Source organism: Varanus komodoensis, unplaced genomic scaffold, assembly GCF_004798865.1.
Source record: "Varanus komodoensis strain SLA01 unplaced genomic scaffold, ASM479886v1 scaffold51, whole genome shotgun sequence".
Taxonomy (NCBI): domain Eukaryota; kingdom Metazoa; phylum Chordata; class Lepidosauria; order Squamata; family Varanidae; genus Varanus; species Varanus komodoensis.
This window is the reverse complement of record NW_025336100.1, coordinates 418,223-430,425: the sequence shown is the minus strand read 5'-3', so window position 1 is coordinate 430,425 and position 12,203 is coordinate 418,223.

Here is a 12,203-nt window from a genome sequence, read left to right as displayed (position 1 = left end):
CAACTGAATGCAGAATTCCAGAAAAATGCTAGAAGAGACAAGAATGCCTTCTTAAATGAATAGTGCAAAGAAATAGAAGAAAACAATAGAATAGGGAGGACCAGAGATCTCTTCAAGAAAATTGGAGATATGAAGGGAAGGTTTCATGCAAAGATGGGCATGATAAAGTATATAATTTCTATACCAACCAACAGGTGAAGCTGTCTGGGCAGTTCACAACAACATATTTAAAAACAATATAAATATACCAATTAAAACGGGGTCCTCAAACTTTTTCAACAGGGGGCCAGTTGAAAGGTGTGGGCAATGGGCACGGGCAGCCAAGGCAGTGCGGGCAGGGGGCGCAGGCTGGGCTGGGGCAGGGGATGTGCAGGCATGGACAGTGAGGCAAAGGCGGGCGTGCACGGAGATAGTTTTCTTCAAGTGAGTCCAAAACTATTTCCTTGTGAGCAAGCCACCACTGGGCACATGCACGGAGAGGTGCCAGCTTGCTCGCAAGGAGATCCTTTTCTCCAAGCGAGTCCAAAATGATATCTGCACGAGCAAGTCACTGCCTCGCCACATGCACGAGAAACCTCTATGGTGGGCCGGATAAATGGGCATGGCTGGCTGGATCTGGCCCATGGGCCGTAGTTTGAGGATCCATGAATTAAAATATATTAAAACATCATTAAAAGTTACAGTATGAAATTTAAAACCAAATAAAAAACAGAAAAATAAAATAAAAATTACATGTTTTAAAAGACTCAGTTAAACCCTGTCTAACAACCAGCAGATCCCAGCAACTAATTAAATTCCCTACAGTAAAGGATGATCCTTATTCTGGTACTGAAAAGATAGTAAAGTTGGCCCCAGCTGGTCCTCAGTGGGGAGCTTATTCCATAACTGGGGGGCTACTGCTGAAAAGGTCCTTCTCCTTGTTGCCACCATGCAAGCTTCTCTCAGAAGTGGCAATCAGGGAAAGGCCCCAAAGCCTGATCATAGTATTCAAGTAGATAGAAGTTAGGAGAGGCATTCCATGGTCCCAAGTCATGTAGGGTTTTATAGGTCAAAACCAGAAAACTGAATTGAGTTTGGAAACTTATAGGCAACCAGTGCAAGCAGGCCAGAATTGGTGTTATATGATCAGACCATCTGATAACTGTTATTAATTTGGCTGCTGCATTTTACACAAGTTGCAGCTCCAAATAGACTTCAAGGATAGCCCAACCACTGGTCTCCATCAAAACGTCCTTAGACTTGATAAATATTTCTAGTTCCTTCATTGCTGCCCTTCCAAGTCTCAGTCTTCTGCAAATTTCATGGCTGCAGTCTTCCTTTGAATTAGTGATTGAGTAGAAACAAAACAGTCCTTAGATTTAGTTCTGCTCTATGGGCAGTGAAGAATAAGCCTTTGTCTGCCTCTGTACAGTAGGCTTTCAGATGCTGGAAGAACGCTAGCCACCTCATTCATCTCCATGCTGAATATATACAGATCATTCAATCTTTCCTCACAGTACTAGTTTTCCATACTCTTGGCCATCTTTTTTCCCCTCTGACTCACTTTCTAACATGTTTGGAAGGGCAGGTTGACATATTCCAAGCAACCCAAAGCATGTTTACTTTAAAGTAAAACTTCTTGTATTCAATTGAATTTCTCCTATGTAAGCTTTAATAAGAATCTTCTAATTTAATCCTAAGAATGGGTGTAAAAATGGCTGATAAGAATATGAAAAAGTAAAATGAGTAGTTCAGGCACCTCTAGAACCCTAAACCCTGATGAAGCAAAAAGCTTTCCTCCCTCTACTAAAGACACTCTCCACAGACTCAGATCCTATTCCCTACAGCTGCTTTCATAATCTGGTGCTCTCCAGATGTTTTGGACAGTGGTACCCATCATCCTCAGCAAGCATGTCTGATGATCATGAATACTGGGAGTTGCCATGCAAAACATGTGAAAAGCACCAGGTTGGAGAAGACTGCTCTGGAGAGTGGTCAGTAATGCATCTAAGATGAAGAAATAATTTCAATACAACTTAGGCAAGTCATGTGAAACAGCAAGTGCTAGAATAATGACAGCACTAGAAACAGAGCAAATCAGAAGGGGTCTCCCGGGTCATCTAGTCTGACTCCCAGCTCCAGCTGGTTCTACTCATGACATGCCTGCCATGTGCATGTCCAGCCTATCCACCAATGGGCTTTCAACCACCTCCCATACCCTAGGCATCCTCACTGTCAGGAAGTACAGTGGTACCTTGGTGCACAAACTTAATCCATTCCACGACTCTGGTTATGACCCAAATTGGTTGTGACCCAAGTCAAATTTTCCCATAAGATTCAATGTAACTAAGGTTAATCTGTTCTGTAACTATTTTTTTTTAAATCAGAAATTCTGAAACAAAGTGACAAAGAACAAAGTAACAAAGTACTGTACAGTACAGTGGAGAACACTAACCTAGGTGGGGGGTAGATTATTGTTTTGAGGGAGAGTCCCCCTCCATAAGAACATTGGGGAGATCTCTTTAAGGGGTTTCCTTTCTTTTCTCTTAGCTGCAGGGTCAATTTTGCTGAAAAATGTCAATTGTCACTTGTTTAGGTCAGACTAGATGGCCTGGGAGACCCCTTCTGACTCGCTCTGTTTCTATGTTTCTATGTTTTTTCCTCCGCTGCATAACCCTCTGGAAATGAGAGACCACGTTACTGTTCATCAGATTCAACACTCTGTTCATTACATTTTTGTTGGGGTAGTGTTTTTCAAAGAAACCCTGACATGGGTGCGCTCCTACAGGAAAGATGGGCGCAATCTCGGCCATCTCCCCCCTCCCCAACCAGCATGATCGCGGCCATCTCCCCACCCCCCCGAGAGGGGAGATGGCCAGGATCACAGTTCCGTTTGTGCAGGGAAGACATGCGTGATCACGGGTGTGCTCCAGCAGGAAAGACGGGCACAGCACAGCCATGATCATACATGTGTTCCCTGCACGAATGCGACTGTGAGCGTGGCCATTTCCCCACTCAGGGGGCGGGGAAATGGCCACAATCATGCTGGTTGTGGGGGGCAGGGGGGAATGGCTGAAATTGCGCCCATTTTTCCTGTAGGAGTGTGCCCATGATCACACATGTCTTCCCTGCAAGAACACAACTGTGATTGTGGCCATCTCCCCACTTGGGGGGTGGGAGATGGCTGCGATCTTGGTTGGCACCCAAAGCAGAGTTCGTGACCCAAGTCAAAATTTTCATGAAATTTTTGTTCGTGACCCAAAGCATTCGTGACCCAAGGCGTTCGTGAGCCAAGGTACCACTGTACTTCCTGGCATCCAAACTGAACCTTGGTCCCATGAGCTTTGCTTCATTGGAATGCATCCTATCCAACTCTGTAGGGGAAAACAGGTCTCTACCTACCTCCGTGTGACACCCACTCATGTACCTCCATGTCGCCAAAAGATCTTCTTGGAGTCTCCTCTTCTCCAGGCTGAAAAAACCCAGTTTCCTCAGTCTCACCTCATATGGCTTTCCCTGCAAACCGGCCACCTTCCTTGTGGCCTTATGCTGCACCAATTATAACCTGGCTATATCCTTCCTGTAATGAGGAGACCATAAGTGAACACAACATTCCAGTTGCAGGCACACAAGAGTCACATAAAGTGGTAGCAAAACCTCTTTCAATCTAGAAACCACGCTTCTGGCTATGCAACCAAGGGTGGTGTTCACCCTCTTGACTACTGTGTCACACTGCTGACTCATGTTTAGCCTGCAGTCCAGCAGTATTCCAAGATCCCTTTCACAAGTGCTGCTCTCCAGTCACTTGTCCCCTAACTTGTACTTATGACTCCCATTCTTATGTCCCAAGTGAAAAACCTTGCACTTATCTGCATTGAATGCCATCCTGTTGTCCCTGGCCCACTTCCATAGTCTGTCCAGATCCTTTTGGATGCAGAGTACCTCAATTGTAGCCGCCATCCCACATTTTAGTATCTGCTGTGAATGTGATCAGCAGACTTTTCACCTCTTCTTCCAGGTCATTGATGAAAAGACTGAACAGGATCGGTCCCAGGACAGAGCCCTGAGGGACCCTGCTCATCACTGGCTTCCATCCCAGTGATTCCACACTAATAGTTACCTTCTGCTTTTGGACTGTCAGTAGTGCTCTAATCCATTGGACAGTGCACTGGTCTATTCCAAAACTCCTCAGTTTCCCAACCAGGATATCATGGGGCACTTTGTCAAAGGCCTTGCTGCAATCCAGGTAAACCACATTCACCACTTCCCCTCCATCTAGCCACCTTGAAACCTTGTCACAGAATTCCACAAGGTTCATCTGGCCTCCAAACATCTGATATAACATCCGTAAAACAACTGTATTGCATTTGCTCACTTTGGCTTGTTTCTCTCTCTTGTTCTTTGGCTTATTTTCATATCCCATGCTCCAAATAAAGTTTTAGTGGAGTTGCATGATGTTTCTTGAGTATAATTACTATATTAATGCTTTTCAGTTCTCAGGACCTTCTACTATTTGATGTAGGTTTCATGGAATGTGATAAGCAAAAAGAGTTTACACAACAGTGCACAGATGTGTTGCAGCCCTGTATGTTGTCTTTGTGAATTACAACCACAAACTGCTGCGCAGCTTTTGTTTCCCACCCTTGGAAAAATTTCTGCAGACAAGCATGAGATTAAAAAATGTCTCAGAACAATACAATCACTGATATGGCAATTTTTGTTCTTGAGTTTAATTTGGTCTACAGTGTTGATACTGATGAATATTTAAAGCAACTCTGGAATCTTGGGAAAGTAGAGTTGGAAGACGCCGAGAAAGGTCATCATGTCCAACCTGCGGTCAGCAGGCCATGCTGAAAAGGTGTAGGACACGAATGATCAACTAAAGGTAGGCGTGCACATGTCAGACATGTCATGAGCAGAGCTGGCAGGAGCCAAGGTTCAGACTAGATGGCCCAGGAGGCCCCTTCTGACTCTCTCTGCTCCCATGTTCTTATGTTTCTATGTTTAAAGTAATTTTTGAGATTAATTTGGAGATTTTAATTGTAGAAATAAATAGAAAATTATTCATGCAGGTTCCATATAGTCTTTCAGTTGTGTAACAATCTCTTCTTTTCAGCAGAAAGCATGTTATTATTTAACCAGATGTATTACACTACTGGTTTTATTACTAGGCTGTTATTTCTTTGGACTAACACAGCTACCTCTCTGGACATAAGAAATTTGTTAGTCTTTAATGTGATACAAGCTTCATTGTTACAGAAGCATGGTACCTTGATAGAGGCATTTTATAAGATAGAGGAGTCTCTTAGAAATAACTAGTGCAGTGTCTCAGCTGCCCTCCTGAACAGAGCTTCAGTCTCAAATGCTTGAAAATGCTGTTACACCCATCTTCAAGTACATCATCCCACCCTAATGTGTAGATACACATAGGGAGTAGACTATTTAAGATGGTGGTACCAGAAAGTGGATAATCATCACTGGGGGAAGCAGATAACAGAAGAAAGCAGAGGTCCTGCAACTGGAAGCACATCAAGAGGACCTTACCTGGCTTCCTCCTACAAAAATAAGTAAGTAAACAAATCTCTCTCACACACACACACACACACACCCCAAGCAAACCTGGAGCTAGGGCTGACTATAATCATGTTTCTTGGAAACAGTAGAATCATTAAAAGACGTCAGTGATTTACCAGAAAAAAAAGTGTGAACACAAGGGGAGGGGGGCAAAGTATAAAAAACAAATCTCTGTGATGCATCCAGTTCACATAATGCATTCACATAATGCAGGACACCCACTTTCCATCAATCACCCTTAGCTCTACCCAACATTATATCCCAAATTATTCCAGAAGGTTGCAGTGAAAACTGTGTGCCAGTCTTGTACATGTGGAAGTGCCCCCTCCTATGTAAAGTTGCCATTGGATACACTTCTCCAGGGGAAATCTTTGTCCTACTGCTTATCAACCATATGCAGAGAGGAGAGGAGAGGAGAGGAGAGGAGAGGAGAGGAGAGGAGAGGAGAGGAGAGACCAGATAAAAAGTTCTTTCTATAAAATGTACATTTTTTCCCTAGAGAAATGTGTTAAAAAGATTCCCCCTGCCCCATGGAAGGACTGGCTCATTTCCAAGCAGCAGTTATCACAGTAGGAAAGATGCTAACTTGTAATTAAATAACATCTCTACAGCCATGATAAATGGACCTGTGATTGGACCAATTGGGATTTCATGGTCTGAAGCCTTATGAATTTGTCAGTTCTGTTCAATTGTTTCCTGCAAAGTGACTCCATCAGATTGTTCATGTTATCTGGAGGAGGGCAGAGGAAAAAAGGAAAGAACCTAAAATTAGATTGTGTACAGACTCTAGGCAATTGGTCCTTGTCCAGAATCATTTTTTTTATCTGTTGATAGATTCATGTGGTAATAGTTACAAACTCATTTGTGGCTAGTCACAGCCCATTAACCATCTGTTCCTCTATTACACAAACTTCTTTATATAATGTAAGTATTTAATTTTACTATATCTATTAAGCATTTTTCTTTGACATAATAAGGAGCTATTGTGAATGTGGTCAATGGGCCACATAAAAGCTATCATATTTTTAGGGAATAACTTCTTTGTGAGGTACAATACCCGGAGTAGCTTCTGAATAGCTTTAAGAAAAATAGTCTTCTAAAGGAAATAGTCATTCTAAAGGAAATTAGAATGATTAAAAGAAGAATGTGCCATAGCTTGAGATAATTAATGCTAAAATGCAGGACAGCCTCAAAAATGCTTTACTTTTTACTGTAGAACTCAGTGTACTGATCAATTTTGACTGCAATTGAGCAGCACCAAATCTCATTTCTTCTTAGCAGTTCTTACCAAGGGCTGTTTTTTTCAGGTTTGTCAGTCAGCCTTATAAATCATACTTCAGTCAACTATTGAGGGTACTTTAGTGGAAAGCCAAACAGGATTCCCCACTCCCACTACCAACTGTGCTAAAAACTCTGCCCAGTAATTCCCTGATCCCAGAACCCTGGATCAGAAACTGGATTCAGCACACAACAAACCCAAGAGTTGGGGGGAAATGGATAAAATATAAGGGTGGCGGGTATTAAAATAGTTAAAAGGGATTAAAAGGAGGAAAGGGGGGAAGGGAAGGGGATTTGGAGAGCAGCAGCAACAAAATTTACAGCCAACCAAAGACTCCCACCTCCTAGCCTTGTTGGCTCACTCAGACATAAAATAACAAAGCTCAGCCTAGCCTCAAATACTCAAATACTATACCAGCATTAGGCATAAGCAGTGCAGGGTAGCACAGTTTTCTTCATTATGGAGTTTAGCAACAAAATCTGAACTTCTCCTTGAGCCTTTGTAGGTGTCAGGCTTTTATTCCCCAGGTCAGCTGACGCATGAGGTGATGGTCCATAATAGACCAATTACCCCTTCTTGCAGCTATCTCCTGTGTCCCTGGGTTGTAATTTGTGATATCTCTTCATTATACATAACAAGAGTTGAGCCAAGCCTACCATGACCTTGGGCACCAGCTTCCTGTAAGGCTGGCACCTGGATATTTCAGTATTTTACCCCTTATGTCAGTTAACCCTTTCCTGCCCCTCCAAGTTATTAACTGGTTCATGTTACAGATACTGCAGCACTATAGTTAAACATTCTAAACTGACTCAAAATCCACTGTAAGCCTAGTTTTGCACAAACATTGTGCACACCCAAAGTAAATATTCCCAGCTGGTAAGGAAGAAAGGTAGTCTGTCCTTTACAGCAGTTTGGATCCAATGGAGGCTTCTGCCCTATGTGTATGAAGGGCACAATCCTGTGAAAAAGCATACATTGCCCAGCTTAGTTGGCTGGGGCATGCTGGCAGGTGTAGGCCTTTTCTTCTGTCTAAATTTGTATAGAATTCTACCTTATGTACATGGGCCTCCTGCAAGTGCATTTCACTACCAACAGGAGACCAGTTGTTAGGCAACTCCCACTTGTAGTATAATGGAGAGGAAGGGGGGAAGAAGATGTCATGATTAACTGTAACATCCCATCATTTTCATTATCATCTCACTGTTGGCAGCAACAATAACAAACTAATGTATATCATGCCTCAATGAGTAATATACATTTGCAGCAGCAAGCAACCTGTTGTTGTGGCTTGTTAGCGACAAGGTTCCAATTAGGTAGTCAGAACCGATCCCACCTATTCAACAATCCTCCTGCTATGGGGGAAAATTGGGACATATTGGACAGGAAAGACTCATACAGTTATCCCAAGCCAAGTGGTTGGAGTACCCATACATGCTCTCCAACCGTGTTGTTAGCTGAGTTCTCCTTCCCAGCAGTAGCAGTCTCACCAGCACTTCTTGCCAAACATTTTATTGTACATGAAAGCCTCTGAGCATACACAAAGCAAAATGTTGAACCCTTTCTGGCATTCTTCACCTAAAGCTTTGCGTATGAGTCCTTCTGTGCCTGTCCCTGGGAGGAGGAGCACTGTAGAACCGGGCATGCCTTCACTCCTCCCTCTGAGATCCCTATTGAGCCATCCTACAACTCTGACAATGGACTATTGAATCCACTTCGTCAGGAGGCTGGAGTTTCCCATCCGATAGACTCCCCATCTCTAAATCTCCCCCTTCAAGATGTTGTTGCTCTTCCTCATTCCCACGGGCAGGTTGATTGGGCCCCACGACTGCCCTTGAACTAATCTCTTAATCAGCAGGCACAGGTAGGAACCCAGCACCTTGAACTGCAGCTAACACCACAAACTGCATGAAACCGCACTGTAAATTCAGTACCAAGAAAAGTATAGTTCTTATATAATGGAAAAATAGGGCATGGAATTCAGTGCCACAGAATGTCATCACTGGCTTCAATAGAAGGGATTTAAAAGGGATACTAAGAAAAATTGTGCAGGAAAGGTCTATGAATGGCTATTTCTCTTGATGGTTGTATGGACCTTCAGCTTCAGAAGCAACTAGTGCTGGGTTGAAGCTCTGGACTAGCTCATGTATCTACATGTTGGTGGTTATTTGGAGGTACCTAATGCCTTCCAAAGATCACATACACCATGGCCCACCACACAAGAACCTGCCAGTGAATCTGACTACCTTTGCAACTCCCACTCACATGTACCCTCCCAATTCCTCTCTTCCTGTTAATCTCCTTTCTGTTGTATGTCACTGCTGTTTGGTTTACTTTCGCTAACAAGTATGATCATAGACAATAATATGTCACATGAATGACAGAGCTACCTGGTGTTCTATGTGGTCAGCCACCTAAATGCGCCTGCCAGAACAATGCCCAGAAAAATGCTTTGGCAGCTTTACTCAGAAGGCCAACTGTGGAGTGCATCAGCACCTTCATAGGCCCCAGGATGATGCCAGTAATGGCAGTGGTACAGGGAAAAGGGTAAAAGGAAATTCTAGAGGACATCCAGGGTGCTTGGCAAGCTGCAGTACATGCAGGTTGCATACCTGTAGCTGTCGTTCTTCAATTGGTCTGTGCATTCATGCATATGGGTGCTGTGCCTGCACAGTGCCTCATTTGGGAAATTTTCTCTAGCTCAGCCTAGAACTTTCTGTGGGAGCCACCTTCCCCTTACATAAAAGGTGGGCTCCCACCATTTTGTCAGTTCCCTTTGCTATCAGTGTGCTCAATCATTCTACTGTGGAATATTTATTTTTATTTATTTATTTATTTATTTATTTATTTATATCCTGCCTTTTTCCTACAAAGGGCTCAAGGCAGTTTACATCTCCTCCTCCATCTTATCCCCACAACAACAACCCTGTGAGGTAGGTTGGACTGTGAGTCTGTGACTGGCCCAAAGTCATCCAGAAGGCTCCATGGCTGAGCGAGGACTAGAACCCAGATCATCTGAGTCCCAGTCCCATGCTCTTAACCACTACACCACACTGAAATAAATTTCAATAATGGAATGCAGTGGTTGTCATGTCTCATTTATCTGTAATCACTGATACCAACGTGGGGCCAGTGGGTGGGTTGAGCACAGATAGCCACTTGAAAAACTGCAGTTACAAGTATGCAACCTGCATTTCTTTGTTGTGGTTTCTGTGCATCACACATATAGGTGACTGGCAAACATCCCTTTATGGTGGTGGGAGGGGTCATTGTGAGGAGACAGAGGGGCTCAGCCCTTTTCCTGGGGCCTTCCACAGGGCCGGACCGAAGGCAACAGGGCGTGGCTGGGAATCCATGTGGGCAGAGCAATTTGCAAGGAAGCAGCAACCAGGGGATATGAGCGAACACGCAGCTGTACGGGATTGTGGACTGAGGCAGGGACAGCTGGGTTGAGGGGAGTGGTGCACGAGAAGGAAACATAAAGAGGCGGCAGAGGAAGGACCAGGGGAGGAGAGCGAGATGGCTAGAGACGGCGAGATAGCAAAGAGCGTGGAAACACACGTGTGTTGGAGGAAGAGCTGGTGTGGTTGCTGCTGGCAGGCAGGCCAGGGCAAACTGCGAACAGAGACTGGGCAGCGCTACTGCTGGGACAGCGCAGTTCATTGCCATAGCAACAGGGAGGAAGGGGGCTGGAGCAGGTAAGGGCAAGGCGCTGCAGGAAGCATGCTGTGGAACTGTAATAGAAGAATAAAGGCCTGGTGAGTGCACCAGTTTTCTTGTGTTGCTCTTCATGGAGAAGACGGGAAAATGGTGCTTTGGCCCGCAGCCCCCTCCTGATGCAGTCATAGTCATATAGTACATATATAGGAGAATAATCATGCAAGTCATCATACTGTGTGCCTCGCAGTTTGTCAACTAATATACATCATTATATGCGCTAGACAGTGTTAGGTTAGTGAGGACAGCAGTATGGGTATGCACATTATACACATATGCCTGTGCACAGTAATCATAGTCCATTGCATGTTCCCCCATCTTTTTTTTTTAAACTGGGTCCATAACATTACAACAGCAATGGCAGAAGACCCTATGGATGTTGCAGTTATTGTAGTATGGAGGATAGCACTGCCCTCCCATAAGAACTGTCCTTTCTCACTCTAATGTCCATTTTGTAACGTCTAGTAAATGTCGACAGTGTAGACCAAGTTGTTGCTTTGCACAGTTCCCAGATTGAAAGACCCGCATGTAGAGCAGTAGAGATTGAAACACCCCCTGCTTGCAAATTGTCTGGTAGGAGTAATGACAAGAGTTCATATGCCAACCTGATGGTTTCAACAATCCAACGGGCTAATCACTGCATTCTGACCAGGTCCCCTTTCAAATGATCTGCATATTTCACAAACAGGTGCTTTGTCTTGCAAATGCCCTCCATTCAGGACTGATAGAATAATGTTGTTGTTGTTAGTCGCGAAGTCGTGTCCGACTCATCAAACCCATGGACAACATTCCTCCAGGCCTTCCTGTCCTCCACCATCCCCTAGAGTCCACCGAAGCTCACACCAACTGCTTCAGTGACTCCATCTAGCCACTTCATTCTCTGCCGTCCCCTTCTTCTTTTGCCATCTATTAGGCTCTTCTCCAGGGAGTCCTTCCTTCTCATTAGGGGGCCAAAGTATTTGAGTTTCATATTCAGTATCTGGCCTTCTAAAGAGCAGTCAGGGTTGATCTCCTCTAGGACTGACCGGTTTGATCACCTTGCAGTCCAAGGGACTCACAGGAGTCTCCTCCAGCACCACAATTCAAAGGCCTCAATCCTTTGGCACTCAGCCTTCCTTACAGTCCAACTTTCACAGCCATACATTTCAACTGGGAAAACCATAGCCTTGACTATACGCACTTTTGTTGACAGGGTGATGGCTCTGCTTTTTAGTATGCTGTCTAGATTTGCCATTGCTTTCCTCCCCAGGAGCAAGCGTCTTTTAATTTCTTGGCTACAGTCCCCATCTGGGGTGCTCTTGGAGCCCAGGAAAATACAATCTGTCACTACCTCCATTTCTTCCCCATCTATTTGCCAGGAACTGAGAGGACTGGATGCCATGATCTTAGTTTTCTTAATTTTGAGTTTCAAGCCAATTTTTGTGCTCTCCTCCTTCACCTGCATCAAGAGGCTCTTTAGTCCCTCATCACTTTCTGCCATTACAGTGGTATATTCCGCATATCTGAGGTTGTTTATATTTCTCCCAGCAATCTTAATTCCAACTAGTGATTCATCTAGGCCCGCCTTTCTCATAACGTGCTCTGCATGTAAGTTAAATAGGGAGGGGGACAGTATACAGCCTTGCCAAACTCCTTTCTCAGTTTTGAACCAATCAGT